The sequence below is a fragment of the Cherax quadricarinatus genome, chromosome 17 (genome assembly GCF_038502225.1).
Source record: "Cherax quadricarinatus isolate ZL_2023a chromosome 17, ASM3850222v1, whole genome shotgun sequence".
Classification (NCBI taxonomy): domain Eukaryota; kingdom Metazoa; phylum Arthropoda; class Malacostraca; order Decapoda; family Parastacidae; genus Cherax; species Cherax quadricarinatus.
Genome location: NC_091308.1, coordinates 39,870,341 through 39,886,393, shown reverse-complemented (window position 1 = coordinate 39,886,393; position 16,053 = coordinate 39,870,341). Strand labels below are relative to the sequence as shown.

Here is a 16,053-nt window from a genome sequence, read left to right as displayed (position 1 = left end):
TGTTTTTTTTCCCTCTTCCTTTGCCCTCACACTTTACACTGTCGTTAATATTAAAGTTGTCTCAGCACCTACCAAACATAAAGGTAAGCGAAAAGAATCCTGGCCACTATTGTATTCAGTCATTTATTCCCACCTTTCATATTATAAGTGTGTTTCATCTACCAGCGAAAACATGCACTGTTTTTAACCTTTCATTTGCATATTCTTTGCAATACAATGCTTCTTCTAATTTGAAGTGTGTGTTATCTGCGATGGTAACAGGAAATGACAGCCAAACAAATTTAACCATTATCTAATATTTATATTTTTATTAAGGCTTATACAAAATAATTAGTGATATTACCGTAGATTAGAGTGAAGAGAATAATACTTCTTACAACCTAATTGACCAGTTTAATTAAAATAATTCATAACAGGTTAATGATATACAGTTTTGAACTGACTTTCGACTTTTAATTTAATAATCAGAAGATGTAATGATCCATCAGTAAACAACTGTTCAAAATGATTATCAAAGTCAATGTTATTAATATTGAAGTTTCACACTCCATTAAAATCGTCGATACATAACACTTTCTCATATTAAATTTACTTATCTTTACCTGTTACTCACTTTCCTCTCAGTGAGAACCGCCCTTCATTTTTCCTCTAATTGATAGTTGACTTGAGTGATGTATAGTGTGCTTGATGGTCTTTCTTTTTTGTTTTGTTCGTGACGGGTTTCTTCTCCTGTGTTCAACAACGTGTGTGTGATAATTTATGAATGTACTTATTGTTCTCCACAGTGTTATACTATATACATGTATTATGTCTGTACAAGATATGCTCTCAATAAAATAAAAAAAAAATTGCGGAGATCGTTATTAAGTTTGTAATAATTTAGGCCCATAACTGTTCAGTTTATTCAACTTTTCCTATACTGCTCTTCAATCACTGAATTTTTAATAGCCATATTATAAATGCAGTGTACATTATTTATTAACATTTTAGGGACAAGAAATTGATAATCAGATCAGTTCCTAAATAACATTTTACCCCCTCCGAGTGCAGCTCTGAATTATTCTATTATCGAGATTCTGAACCTGCTGAGGATTACTGAATCTTGATTTATCAAGAGCGACGTCAAAAACACTTCTTTTGAAAGCAATATACATCTTACGTAGTACTGATAGTGACGTTCCACTCTCCTAGCATTACTTGTTTTGCACTCTAATGTATAATTATAATTTTATACATCCGGATTTCGTTTACCATAGTACCCTTACTGTTTTTGTGTATATATCTTCGATTTACTCAAAATAATAAACGCACTCAGTGACTTGCTATCTCACTGGAGTTTCTCATAACTGTTGCTTCACCGCATTCTACAAGTCACCGCCAGATTCATTTTACCAAAACAAACTAGATAAACTCAGTGTCATCAGTGTACCGAAAACGGAGAGTATTTCTTCTGTATCCTACACTGAGACTACTTCCAATGTATCCTACATGCAGACTACTTCCAATGTATACTACATGGAGAGTACTTCCAATGTATACTACATGGAGACTACTTCCAATGTATACTACATGGAGACTACTTCCAATGTATACTACATGGAGACTACTTCCAATGTATCCTACATGCAGACTACTTCCAATGTATACTACATGGAGAGTACTTCCAATGTATACTACATGGAGACTACTTCCAATGTATCCTACATGCAGACTACTTCCAATGTATACTACATGGAGAGTACTTCCAATGTATCCTACATGGAAAGCACTTCCACTGCATCGTACATGGAGAGTACTTCCACTGCATCCTACATGGAGAGTACTTCCACTGTATCCTACATGGAGAGTACTTCCACTCCATTCTACATGAAGAGTACTTCCACTGTATCCTACATGGAGAGTACTTATACTGCATCCTCCATGAAGAGTACTTCCACTGCATCCTACATGATGAGTACTTCCACTGTATCCTACATGGAAAGTACTTCCACTGTATCCTACATGGAAAGCACTTCCACTGCATCCTACATGGAGAGTACTTCCACTGCATCCTACATGGAAAGTACTTCCACTGCATCCTACATGGAGAGTACTTCCACTGTATCCTACATGGAGAGCACTTCCACTGCATCGTACATGGAGAGTACTTCCACTGCATCCTACACGGAGAGTACTTCCACTGTATCCTACATGGAAAGTACTTCCACTGTATCCTATATGGAGAGTACTTCCACTGTATCCTGTACGGAGAGTACTTCCACTGTATCCTACATAGAGAGTGCTTCCACTGTATCCTACATAGAGAGTACTTCCACTGTGTCCTACATGGATAGTACTTCCACTGTATCCTGCAAAGAGAGTACTTCCACTGTATCCTACATGGAGAGTACTTCCACTGTGTCCTACATGGATAGTACTTCCACTGTGTTTTATATGGAGAGTACTTCCAATGCATCACATATGGAGGGTGCCAACACTGTATCATACATGCAGTGCCTCCACTGTATTATGCACTGAGTGCCTCCACTGAATCATATATGGAGTGCCTTCACCGTATTTTACATGGAGTGCCTCCACTGTACCATACATGGAGTGCCTCCACTGTGACATACATGGAGTGCCACCACTGTATCATACATGGAGTGCCTCCACAGTATCATAGATGGAGTGTACGTCCAATGTATCATATGTGGTGTGCATGCACTGTATCGTACTTGGAGTGCATCCACTGTATCATACGTGGAGTACCTCTACTGTATCATGCATGGAATGCGTCCACTATATCCTACAGGGAGTGCCTCCACTGTATTATACATGGAGTGCCTCCACTGTATCATACATGGAGTGCCGCCACTATCATACATGGAGAGTGCTACCAGTGTACCCTGTATGTAGAGTGCTTCCCTTGTACCCTACATGGAAAGTGCTACCCGTGTACCCTGTATGGAGAGTGCTACCAGTGTACTCTTTATGAAGAGTACTACCTCCACTGTATCATAAATGGAGTGCCGCCACTGTATCATACATAGAGAGTGCTACCAGTGTACCCTGTATGGAAAATGCTTCAGTTGTACCCTGTATGGAGAGTGCTTCCCATGTATCCTTCATGGAAAGTGCTACCAGTGTACCCTTTATGAAGAGTACTACCGGTGTACCCTACATGGACACTCCTACCAGTGCACCATGTATGGAGCACGCTACCAGTGCACTCTGTAAGGAGAGTGCTATTAGTGTACCCTGTATAGAGACTGCTACCAGTGTACCCTGTATGGAGAGTGCTACCAGTGTACCCTGTAGGGAGATTGCTACCAGTGTACCCTGTATGGAGAGTGCTACCAGTGTACCCTGTATGGAGAGTGCTACCAGTGTATCCTGTATGAAGAGCACTACCAGTGTACCCTACATGGAGAGTGATGCCAAATGTACCCTACGTGGAGAATGCTACCAGCATACCCTCCACGGATAGCCAGTGTCAACATTGTAACATCCATGGATATTGTCACCATTGTACCATTCAATGACCGTGTCAGCGTCGTTCCTCGTTGCATGGATTTTGACACAAGCGTACCATACATGGAGTGTCATCAGTGTACACTTTATAACGGGTGTCACATATCTTATACAGTGGACTGTGTCAACAACGTACGCTGCATTGTTAATCTCGCTATCGGGTTTTGATCAAGGTTGTGGTGGTGGTGATGACGGGTATTTGGTGGATTTGGCGGTTGTGGTTTGTTTGGCGGGTCCTTGGTGGCTCCGATGGGTGGGTATTCAATGAGTTATGATCAGAATGGAAGGTGTCTGGTGGATTTTGCAGTTATAGTTTGTTTTTAGTGGGCTTTGACTTTGGTGACAGGTGTTTGGTGGATTGTATCGTTGGTGGCAGGTGTTACCTGGAGTATACCTGGAGGATATTCCGAGGGTCAACGTCCCCGCGGCCCGGTCCACGACTATTACCAGGTGAATAGTACCGATGTTGACGGTATTCAGTGGGTTGTGTCGGTAGGTGGATGTTTGGTAGGTTGTGACAGTGGTAGCACACGCACCACACACTGATGAAGGCAAGTGCTACCCTTGGTGGTTCAGTAACTTGATCTGCCGCTCTTAACTAGTGAAAAAGTAACACTCGCGCCCTCATTACAATTTTTATTTTGTGTTTGTAACATTATTACTCTAATGTAACTTCCTTTCACTTATATCTGTATCAAAATGATGTTCTTATTTCATTTCATATTTCATTTAAAATAATGTTGAATATTTGTTGTGAAGAACCATGCATAGGATACTGCGTGTGTGTGTATGTATATATATATATATATATATATATATATATATATATATATATATATATATATATATATATATATATATATATATAGATATGTCGTGCCGAATATGTAAAACTGGTCAATTAGCAAGAACTCATTTAAAATTAAGTCTTTTCTAAAATTTTCTCTTACACGTTTAAAGTTAATGTAAAAATTTATAATTTTCCACCAAAAGAATCTTAGAAAACTTACCTAACCTTATTATGACAAGAGCAATTTATTTTAGCCTAACCCAACTAAATATATTTTAGATTTGTTTACAGTAATTTAATACTAAACAAACACAGTGAAATATATTTTTTTCGTTAGGTTCAGAATGATTTTGGCGAAATTATTGCATACACAAATGTTCACTTGTCCTATATGGCAAGATGAGCGTTGCTATTTAAGCCAAGATCGCAAGTTCTGCCTATTCGGCACGACATATATATATATATATATATATATATATATATATATATATATATATATATATATATATATATATATATAGATATGTCGTGCCGAATATGTAAAACTGGTCAATTAGCAAGAACTCATTTAAAATTATGTCCTTTCTGAAATTTTCTCTTATACGTTTAAAGATATATTATTTTCGTTTATGTTAATGTAAAAATTTTTGATTTTGCACCAAAAGAATCTTAGAAAACTTACCTAACCTTATTATAACAAGAGCAATTTATTTTAGCCTAACCCAACTAAATATATTTTAAAGACGTTTACAGTAATTTAATACTAAACAAACACAATCAAATATATTTTTTTCGTTAGGTTCAGAATGATTTTGGTGAAATTATTGCATACACAAATTTTCACTTGTCCTATATGGCAAGATGAGCGTTGCTATTTAAGCCAAGATCGCAAGTTCTGCCTATTCGGCACGACATATATATATATATATATATATATATATATATATATATATATATATATATATATATATATATATATATGTGTGTGTGTGTGTGTGTGTGTGTGTGTGTGTGTGTGTGTGTGTGTGTGTGTGTGTGTGTGTGTGTGTGTGTGTGTGTGTATACTAGAAATGGAATGGGGACCCTCATCCTCAGAGAAGAGAATAAGCTAACTTCAGGGAAAACTCAAGGTTCTCCCCGGAGCTGAATGAATATTTTCTTCTAACACCCACTACATTCTGTATTCAATGTGAACTATATTTATCGGCAGCATACATTGACAAAAAACACAAACATGATACAATATATCAAAGATTATGAATCTCCACCATCTCCTCTGAAACCGGACGCAAGCTAAGTATGCAGCAAGAATTTTCCCTCTGGATGGCCACACTGAAGCACTAGAAAGCGGCCGCCCTCGGGTCCCTGGTGGTGTCAATGAGTCTGGAACTAACCTCTTTAAGGAAACGTGTGGCGTTTTTTCGACATGATCCCAAGGTTTCTGATCCCACTGGGTCAAATTGATAATGTTGGCTTATGTCGCTGTATTTGTTGATCTTGTACTCCTCCCTGTCGCCCGACACTATGATGGATGTAGGTGTCAGCCAGCGTTGACACCCTAAATGTTTGCCATTCTTCCAAGAATAGATGGTGATCCCATCGGGGTGGTTTGCTGGGTTGTGAGTATTGTTGACTGCTAGTGATCGAGGCTCTCAGCTGGGCATCCAGTTGTAGCAAAACTTCTCTTGATGATGTTGAGTTTACTGTGTCTTGTGTGCCGGCCCTTGGTTTGGGAACAGTCAAGACTATGTAGACCATATTGGTCAGCCTGTGCATTGCCGCAAATACACGTATATTCCGTGTGAACTGGGGCAACAAGGCCGAAAGCCACTGCAATACGGAGGGTCTTAGGGTCGAGGCGTATTCCCATTGCCGAAATGGGAACTGTTTGGAGGAAGTGTCCTGAGTGATATATGCTCACAGCTAGGAGACGGGCAGTTTCCCTGTCTGATGTTACAGCCCCAAACATGTTGGCAAGCACCTTCTCAGCGATGGTGCCATCCCAACTTGACTGTCTGTAGGCCAGTGTTGCACTAGGTTTTGGTGCTGGAGCAGCTAAAGCCTTCCATTCGGTGACGGCACTGGCGTAGCAAGAGTCCTGTCTTATTGCTGAGTCACTGAAGTTGTCCAGAAGAATTTGTTTTATTAAGGCGTTTGATGCTATGGAAGAGGATATATAAACATTATCTCTACATCCACAGCAGGACTCGAACCTACAAAATCTGTATCAGAATATGCAGTACTTTACCATGAAGCCAATACTGGTAAAGTACTGCGTACTCTGATACAGAGTTTGCAGGGTCGAGTCATGCTGTGGACGTAGAGACGATGTTTATATGTCCTCTTCATAGCATCAAACTAGTTAATAAAACAAATTGTTCTGGACAACCTCAGTGACTCAGCAGTAATACAGGACCCTATATACACCAGTACCATCACCGAATGGGAGACGTTTGCTGCTCCAGCACCATTATATATATATATATATATATATATATATATATATATATATATATATATATATATATATATATATATATATATATATATATATATATATATATGTCGTGCCGAATAGGCAGAACTTGCGATCTTTGCTTAAATAGCAACGCTCATCTTGCCATATAGGACAAGTGAAAATTTGTGTATGGAATAATTTCGCCAAAATCATTCTGAACCTAACGAAAAAAATATATTTGATTGTGTTTGTTTAGTACTAAATTATTGTAAACGTATTTAAATTATATTTAGTTGAGTTAGGCTAAAATAAATTGTTCTTGTTATAATAAGGTTAGGTAAGTTTTCTAAGATTCTTTTGGTGCAAAACTAAAATTTTTTACATTAACATTAATGAAAAAAATATATCTTTAAACGTATAAAAGAAAATTTCAGAAAGAATTTAATTTTAAATGAGTTCTTGCTAATTGACCAGTTTTACATATTCGGCACGACATACATATATATATATATATATATATATATATATATATATATATATATATATATATATATATATATATATATATATGCAAAACAACCACTCTGAAAGAATAGAGAAATTCCAAGCGCTTTCGTGACTACTCACATTATCAAGGAACTATGATAATGTGATAGTTCCTTGATAATGTGAGTAGTCACGAAAGCGCTTGGAATTTCTCTATTCTTTCAGAGTGGTTGTTTTGCATATTCTGAAATCACCTGTTTACTGTGATCTTATTGCATGCATATATATATATATATATATATATATATATATATATATATATATATATATATATATATATATATATATATATATATATATATATATATATATATATTCCGTGCTGCTGGCTCTCTTAGAGTGGGCCAGCGATTAGTGTTACACCCAGCACTACCACCATCTTCATCCCCCGTCCCCCATATGGGGTAAGAGAGTTTTGAGAAGTCAAGAATTATGAAATTAGAAGATATAATAGTCCACCCCAGGCTTTTTCTAGCCATTTACAACAGGTCATGTGACCTGAGAAAATACATTTCTCAGAGGATGTTACATATATGGATTGCTATTATTCTGTGTAACCTTTTTAATTAATAAAAGAAAGGGAATGAATGTGCTCATTCACATCCAACCCATATTTTAATCCACATAATCTTTGAATTTATACATTTATATTCCCTCTTCTCCTTTGATAACTGATCCTTCAATATTATTGCTACCCCTTCCTTAGTTCTAACTCTCTCAGATACTCCTTACTTAATCCCGTTTATTTCTCCCCACTGAAACTCACCTACCCCCTTCAGCTTTGTTTTGCTTAGAGCTAGGACATCCAACTTCTTTTCATTCATAACATTAACAATCATCTCTTTTTTATCATCCACACTACATCCATGCATATTCAAGCATCCCAGTTTTATGAAGTTTTTCTTCTTCACTTTTTTAGTATTTTGTACAGTAGATGGGGTTACCAGCCCATTGCTTCCAGCATTTTAGGGTGCCATGAACGGCCTAGGAGGGATAAAAAAGGAAAATTGAACAATAATGGAAAAAAAATTTTTTCTTTCCGAAATAATGCAGAATTCTGGCAATATGTTGATGCACTCAGCTTGTTTCTATCATATTTCTAAGTATGTTTTTTCTGAAAATGTAATTTTTTGTTCTTGCTGTCATCAAAAGGACATAAAGGTAGTCTTTTTTTTTTACTCCAAAAAGTAGGATTTTTATGATTGTTCATTCTAAATACTCTACATGACAACTTCTCTGAGGACTAAATTCAAGAGTGCGAGTAATTGCAGCTTGTTGAAGATATTGGCCTTACCAGCTAAGATATAATTTATAAATATAAATATATTGAACACTTAGCTGATAAAAGACAGCAAATCGTCTACACAGCCGCCCCTACAGACGAGGTCTAGAAGCTGTCGAAACCATCTCAACATGGGCTGTCAAGAAATATAATTTGTAAGATTATAAATTACCCCTAGGGGTGTTATGTCAGCATATTTCATTCACTGATGGCTGACAAAATACCTACTTGTGTGGACTCAATGGTCCGCATATCACCGGGGTTTATGATAAGTGACTAACTCACGATTTTATACTCAACTGCGCAGTCAATAGTAGTACATCACGAGTTAGAACACTTACCTGGGTATATGTATCTGACCCGTAATTATGCCCGGATATCCGTTGAGTTGATTGAAGAATAGTGTTCTTTGAAGAATGTCGCACTACACTCTGTTGGATCGCAACACTCGTTGTTACACTGTTCATCAATAATTGTTCACACAATATCACTAAGAAGTTGATCACACTTCTCTGTAAGTGTTTATCGTGGTATGTGAGACACTTTGTCCACACTAACGCACAGATCAGTGTTCTTTGTTGGTTAGCCTGGCGTCAGTGTCACTCGCTAGAGTCAAAAGTAATCTGCAAGACGCCACAGCGCTCCATGCCGTCACTGCCCCCAGCACAAAAAAAAAGCTGACCTAGTACTCCTTGCTTCCTTGCCACTTCCTCGATGAAGCAAAGCAGAATGTTTGATTCTTGCTGTCTTAAGCATAGACAACAATGTCCACTATCTTTACTATGGTAATAAAGTGGGAGCAGGATTTTCCTTAATTGTCCTGCTAAAGTAAGAGATGCACTCTCTCTTATAAAAATACACTTTGCAACACTGGACTGCAAGGAGCAGAGGTCATTTGACCACGCATATGGCATCTGTGATCAATTACTCACTCTAGCAGTAAACAAGATACTCGCCCCTTCTGAGAGGGCTTGGCCCCTCAGGGCTGAAGGGGACTGAAAGGTGCTGATACCCCTCTCCTGGAGAAAATTTCTCCACACAGGTCAGTCGCTTGTGGGCTGTCAACGTCAATGGATGTGTGCAACATGCTGAGATTTGGTGCACCATGTCCATGGAGTTTTACAGGAAACATAATATTTGTATAACTCAGGAATAAGTTATTGACATTTTAATTTTTGTGGAGAAAATTTCTCCTGGAGGGGGAAGTATCAGCGCCTTTCAGCCCCTTTAAGCCCTGTGAGGGATTTAGCCCTCCAGAGGGGCCAATAGCATCTAGTTTCTTGGTGAACACTTTAATTTAGAATATGTGTCCGTACCCGGGTTCGCCAGTAAGTCATGTCATGGCTGACCAGGGTTGCAATCGAGCTCTTACCTTAGCAGGACAATTAAGGAAAATCCTGCACCCACTTTATTACCATGTTAAAGATGTACATTGACGTCTGCCCAGACAGCAAGAATAAAGCATTCTGCATTGCTTCATGGTGGATGTTTGGCAAGCAAGGGAAATATGCTTTATCGGCACTTCTTTTGTGCGTCGTGAAGCTAAGTGCAGATGGGGGCATCTTGGGCCAGATTGCTTTAAAACCTGCAAGGGGAAACATTAACGCTGGGATAACAAACAAAGAACACTGATCCACGCGTTGTTTTGTGCTCAAAGACAATCTCCATAATAACAATAAACATATCACAAAGAAATGTGCACAGCTTTTTTAGTGGCACTATGGTGAACAATAGACAAATCTTGATGAACAGTGTATAACCAGCGAGTGTTGCGAATTTCCAGACTGAGTGGAAGATAACATGTGTACACTCAAAGACACTATTCTAAAATCAAGTCACCGATACCAAGGTTAAGTAAGGGTCCGATACACAAACCCAGGCAGGTTTGTTCTGACATATGGTAGTTCAGTTGACTGCACAGTTGAGAACTAATGTATGATCTTGGCAGATTACCATAAACGCGGTAATAGGCGGACTTTTTAACCCAACACAAGTGAGTATAAGGCTCTCGTAAGTATTCATTTTTTTTTTTTTTTGCAAAAAGTATTTATAGGAGTGTCATGATTTTTTCACATCTTATTGAGGAATGATGGTTCTACTCAGCTTCAGGGGGGATTTGCCATATTTTTTACTGATTTGTTTTTATTCAATTTTTCTCTCCCCAAAAAAGTCCTTAAACAAACTTCAAAATGTTTTATTATGCAATCTATTGACATTGCGCTATAAACGACTCATAGGTTTTATCGTTTCTTATTGTTGCCAATTTTATTTCTGTACATAATATCATTTTTACAATGGAATATTCGTGGCCTTATGGGTAATCGAGGAGAACTCCAAGTGTTGCTCTCCCAGTTGTCCCCAGTAGGTGTAGGGTTGCAAGGGCCCAAAATTCGTTCAGCAGTCATTCGGCCCAATTCACGTTATGTTCTATTACATTCTTCAGATCGTTTACCTGAAGAATCATTTAATGAAAGCGTACTTCTTGTGCGCGTTGATATACCGTATCAACAAGTTTTTATTTGTTCCCCGCTGCATTATACTGCAGCTAGGATTTATTTACACAGGTGGTTTACAGTTAGCTCTCTTTATCTTTCTTCCTCCCATGCATTCTGTGTCTCTGATATCGCATTTTTAATTTCTTCTCTACTGCCACCCATCTTGTTGTTGGGTGATTTTTATGCTCACTATCATCTGTGGGGAGGATCCCACTGCGACTCTCGTGGTGATCAGTTGGAGACTCTTCTCACTTCTCATCCTATTCATGTTTTAAATACAGGTACTCCTACCCTCCTACCCATTTTGTCTCTCGCACTCAGTCTCTCTCCTACATTGATCTTTCTATCTGTTCCTCACCCATTGGACTTGATTTCACGTGATCTGTTCTTCCAGATTTACATGACAGTGATCACTTTCCTATCTTTCTTACTTCTACTACATATACCTGACCGTTTCGTAACCATCGTTGGCAATTTGCTCGAGCAGACTGGGACTCATACTCCCATCTTACAACCTGTTACAAGGACCCCCTTTGGTCGTCTATTGATGAACTGGTGCACCAATTCTCGACCTTAGTCCTAACTGCGGCGACTCGCTCTATCCCATACCGCGGAGACTTTAAGCGGACAAAGGCAGTTGCTTGCTGTGTCATATGCGACACTAAACGCGCTTGTTGGTGAGACTACGTATCTACCATTACCTCGTCTTTCCATATGTCTGTGATTTGGAAAAAGGTGCGGAAATTGTGTGGTAAGTACACTCCGGACCCAGGTCCTGTTTTGCGGGTTGATAGAGTTGATGTCGCAGAACCTTTAGAAGTTTGCACAGAAATCAGGTATTATCTTGTCCATATCTCCTGGGGGCTTCATCTCTGTCCCTCAATTCTTGTGTCTAAACCTACGAAAGAGCAATTGCCCTTAGATTTCTTCTTCGATGGAGTGGAACCATATAATGAACCTTTTATTCTTCTAGAGCTAGAGTCCACGCTTTCCATACGCCGGCACCGGGACCTGATGACATCCACATCAGTATGCTACACCATCTCCATTCTACGGCCCTTCCCATTCTTTTACGTCTTGTCAACCTAATTTGGGAGGGAGGGGTTCTCCCACAACACTGGAAATCAGCTATTGTACTATCGTTTAGCAAACCAGACGCCTAAGGGCTTGACACCTCTCACTATCGTCCCATTGCCCTGACCAGTGTGGTCTGCAAGGTGATGGAACGATTGGTGAATACACGTCTGATGTGGTTCTTACGAACACACAACAGCCTTTCCCCTCGCCATTATGGCTTTCACAAAGACCACTCTACTTTAAACCCCTTGCTCCACTTCGATACGTATATTCGAAATGCCTTTGTTAACAACCACTCTGTCCTAGCGGTCTTTTTCGATCTAGAGAAGGCATATGACACCACTTGGAGGTATAATATTCTATCCCAAACCCACTCCTTAGGCCTCCGCGGTAACCTACCAAACTTCATCGCTGGTTTCTTGTCCGATAGACATTTTTGGGTCCATATTGGCGCCTCGCTTTCCTCGAACTTTGTACAAGCTGAAGGAGTCCCACAAGGTTGTGGGACTCCTCCTTTTTCTCTTAGCTATGAATGACCTACCTTCCATTCTTCCTTTGCATATTTGTTCACCACTTTATGTTGATGACTTTGCTATAGCTTACTCGGGCGCTGACTGTCAACTAGTAGCAGCCTCCCTTCAGGTTGTGATAGACCAAGTCTCCCATTGGACTACTTATGGCTTTAAATTTTCCAGTATGAAAACCCAATTCATTACCTTCACTAGACACGTGCTTATACTAGATACTCCCTTGTACTTACACTGTTCACTTATTCCGGCATGTGATATGGTCAGGTTTCTGGGCCTGCTCTTTGATCGCAGGCTGACGTGGAGACCATGGTCGGCTAAATCTCCTTAATTAAGGTTCTCGCACATCGTTCATGGGGAGCGGATCGTCTCACTCTCCTCCGTTTGCATTACACCCTAGTCTTGTCGAAGCTAGATTATGGTGACCAAATCTATTGTGCAGCCTCTCCCACAATTCTGTCTAAGTTAGATCCTATACATCACCAAGGTCATCCCCTGTTGAGAGCCTCTATGCAGAAGCGAATTTTCCATTCTTGTCTGATCATTGCTCATTGCCTTCGCTATTATGTTCGATCTCATGACCTCTACAATCCTTCCGTATATAGGATAGTCACTGATGTTAATAGAGGTTCTTTATTTGTCCATCGCCCCTGTTTACTCCGTCCCTTCTCTGTCGGTCTACATTCGCTCTTGTCTTCTCTTCAGTCACCACCTCTCTGTTCATGTAGCGTCTCACTTTTCCCTGCCCCCTTGGGAAGTTCCGGCTATTCGTGTCTGTTCTTTCCTACTGCCATGCTTGAAAACCCAACTACCTACGGTGGCTTCCTGCTCTCTTTTTCATGACCACTTCCACTCTCATTCTCATGCCACCGTGGTGTACACCGATGGTTCTTAGTCTTCTGATGACGTCAGATTCCAGCAGTGTTTACGGACAGTGTCATGAGAGGGCATTTATTACCGACGGCTATATTTTTTTACGGCTGAATTGTTACGGCTGAATTGTATGCCATTCTTGTAGCATTAATCCGTATTGCATCAATGCCTCTGTCACCATTTGTGGTCGTTCAGACTCCCTTAGTTCTTTACAGGCCATAAGGAAATTTGATACACCTCACCCCCTAGTTCTTCGTATCTAACTTTGGTTACACTGTATCTCTAGCAAACACAGATATACTGTGTTTTGTTGGGTCCCTGGTTATGTTGACGTACAGGGCAATGAACAGGCAGACACTGCTGCATGGTCAGCAGTACATGACCTCCCAATTTCACATAGAGGTTTTCCATTCACGGACCATTTTGCTGTAATTACTACTCATCTTCGCACCTGTTGGCAACAACGTTGGTCTGATCTGCTTCATAACAAACTTCATTCTGTTTAACCGAGTATAGGTTTCTGACCGTCTTCTTGTCATCAGTGTCGAGGTTGGGAGACTACTCTCTCCCAGCTTCGCATTGACCCCACACTTCTTACTCACGGGTATCTCATGGAGAGGCATCCTGTTGCTCTCTGTGAGAATTGTCAAGTTCCAGTATCTGTTAGCCACATTCTGTTGGACTGCCCGCTCTATTAACGAGCACGAAGAATTTACCTCCAACATCGTCTCCGCGCTGCTGCCCTTTCTTTACCTTCCCTTCTTGCTGATGGACCCACCTTTAATCCAGACTCTCTCACTGACTTTTTGACAGCAACTGATTTACAAATAACCCGCACATCCGACTTAGACTTTGTAAATGGTCCAAGTCGGACCGACACGTCGTCGTAAGCTCCTCTCTTCTATGTGCGGGTTATATGTGTATCGTTCCAGTTACGGTATTGTGCCTTTTTTTTTGTTATTTATATTGTATTCTTAATCCCATTGAAAGACTTTGTTAATGTTCGCTTGGAGATCTGCAGTATCCTCAATGGATGGCATTGTCGCAAATTTTGGTATCGTCAGCAAAGGAGGACACGGTGCAGTGGCTTACATCTCTGTCTATGCCAGATATGAGGATGAGGAACAGGATGAGAGCGAGTATTGTACATTATGAAACAAAGCTTTTCACTGTAGCCGCCTCTGACTTTACTCTGTTTACTAATGCTCTTTTTGTTCTATATGTTAGGAAGTTATAGATCCATCTATCCACTTATTTTGTTATTCCTTTAGCAAGCACTTGTTGCACTTGTCGAAGGATTTCGCAAAGTCTGCATATTGTTTGTCTTCCAGTGCATCCAAGACCATACCATAGTGAATGCCTCATGTGATCAGTTACAAATTTTGACAGTAATGTTGAAGCAGAAGGAAGTCCACTTTTTTTTTATCAAGAAGGTGATGGTATCTGCTTGCTGCCATTCAGGTTTGTTCATTGGACATGCTAGTACAGAGGAACTAGTCTTTATGCATAGATTGAAGAACATCATTTCCAGGTGATTAGGAATGGCAGCATCAATGAGGTGGGCACATCAGTGGCAACATCAGTGAGGTGAATACTTTTAGAAAAGCACAAGGTAACACCTGCTCCTTAACCTTTGCCTGTCTCGTCACATCCATGAGGAGTAGCCAGAAATTCTTGCAAAAGTTTCCGGAGTCCAGTCGCTCTAAAGTGTCTCAAAAATGGCGATCATATCAGGACGCTGAGTGTTCACGAAACTGTGTGTGAGCTCTCCAACATTGATATAATGTTGACCAACAGAATATTGATACTCTGGCTCCTCATGTTTGTGTTCAGCTTGATTAAATGTGTGTAAAGTGCTTGACCTACAGACAGGTAGGTCACTGGTACAGCAATAGGGACGTAACTCTGTAGTTTCTCTCTCTCTCTCTCTCTCTCTCTCTCTCTCTCTCTCTCTCTCTCTCTCTCTCTCTCTCTCTCTCTCTCTCTCTCTCTCTCTCTCTCGCTCTCTCTCTCTCTCTCTCTCTCTCTCTCTCTCTCTCTCTCTCTCTCTCTCTCTTATACACACACACTTTAACTTATCACCTAAGTGCAAAAAAATTACACATTTCCGAGCACTCCGTTAACCCGTGGTTACCACCACGAAGATAAGGAGAACAAATGCTTGAACATATTTCCTTCCCTAGGATATACATCTAAAACAGTCGAGTAAAGAAAGATATCTTATTCAAAGGAAACATTTTCCAAGCGTATGTTTACGAACATACGAACTGAAACACATTTACTTATGTCAATTTATGGTTCATTTATTATTTATTTCCACATGTTAAAAATATTTATTATATAATTTCTGACATTAATTTCGAAGCATTTCCTCAGCATTCTATTCAACATTTCATGCTCTTGAACCCAGAATGGTTCGCATAATGTTCGAGGTTTAAGGACTGCCAACTGCCAGGTTTAAGTATATCTTGACTCCTAATAGAGCAAAGGAATTA

The 16,053-nt window shown here is 39.7% G+C and overlaps 1 protein-coding gene across 1 annotated transcript in view; it reads left to right on the top strand.

Annotated features, from left to right (window-relative positions):
• The window catches only part of Epac (Exchange protein directly activated by cAMP), a gene marked incomplete at its 5' end in the record, with an annotated part of 1,038,330 nt that overhangs the window by 858,777 nt on the left and 163,500 nt on the right, over positions 1-16,053 (top strand). The gene's annotated exons all lie outside the window — the stretch shown is intronic.